Raw genomic sequence first — 988 nt, forward strand, 5'->3', positions numbered from 1 at the left:
ACTGAAACCCTCAGCTGCCGACAGGTGTTGTTGATATACCTCGACGTGGACAGCTGAAAATGCGTGTCCCGACCGGGAATCGCCAAAGCGTGCGCGAGTAATGAGTGGATGGGCAAATGTCTATAAGGTACATTACATATGTAGAATTGTGGACAGTTGGGAATGTGAGTCTCACGGGAAGCGTGCAAGGGACAAGTCCCTGCAGTAGCGCTATTCATCTGTGTCCTCGGTGGCTCAGATGGATAGAGCGTCTGCCATTGAAGCAGGAGATCCCGGGTTCGATTCCCGGTCGGGGCACACATTTTCAGCTGTCCACATCGCGGTATATCAACAACACCTGTCGGCAGCTGAGGGTTTCAGTTAGTCATCGTTTATTCCAGGGAAAAGCCGCACGGTCGTCAACAGTGTCTATTCTTTCGAGAACAGCTACTGCCTTCATATAACTTTGTTAGAACTTAATATTTTTCAATTAACCTATATGTGCTGATAGAAAATATATTGAAAATGACTTACTGAAAATTATTTTGTTACACGTCGAAGAGAAATTCCTGCTGAAAACCAATGCTCCGTCTGCAAGGTGTCCTCCCAACTGATGCTTTGGTTACAGTGGACACAAAAAATGATCTCTTAAAGACAAATGAGTAAGAAATGAAACTATGTCATCAGATTTAGCATTACTTTCTATTTTAGGTGAAAAACAATCAGGAAAATTACCTATTTTCATGTCTTCAAAGAGGACTATCCACTTAAGTCAAGGTATACGCTTCCAGTAGTACTGTATTAGGATATGAACCAGTGTAATTAATAATTTCGTCAGTATAATTGCTAAAAGCGATATGTGCAGTAATATTTATTTACCCTGAAGCATTGAGCCTATTTTAGGATCCTGTGCCAGGTCCATAAGTAAACCGAATTTGCCTGCTGAAGACTTACTGGAGTACCCAGTAAGTATTCACCAGTTTCCATTACTGTTATTTGCAAACTAAAA

At 41.6% G+C, this 988-nt stretch overlaps 1 non-coding gene across 1 annotated transcript; it reads left to right on the plus strand.

Moving 5' to 3' along the window:
- The first annotated feature begins 223 nt into the window (after positions 1-223).
- Trnaq-uug (transfer RNA glutamine (anticodon UUG)) lies at positions 224-297 on the plus strand. Its single transcript has one exon. It is a non-coding gene; the product is annotated as a tRNA-Gln (tRNA).
- The last annotated feature ends 691 nt before the right edge of the window (positions 298-988 follow it).

This window comes from Schistocerca nitens, chromosome 3 (genome assembly GCF_023898315.1).
Source record: "Schistocerca nitens isolate TAMUIC-IGC-003100 chromosome 3, iqSchNite1.1, whole genome shotgun sequence".
Taxonomy (NCBI): domain Eukaryota; kingdom Metazoa; phylum Arthropoda; class Insecta; order Orthoptera; family Acrididae; genus Schistocerca; species Schistocerca nitens.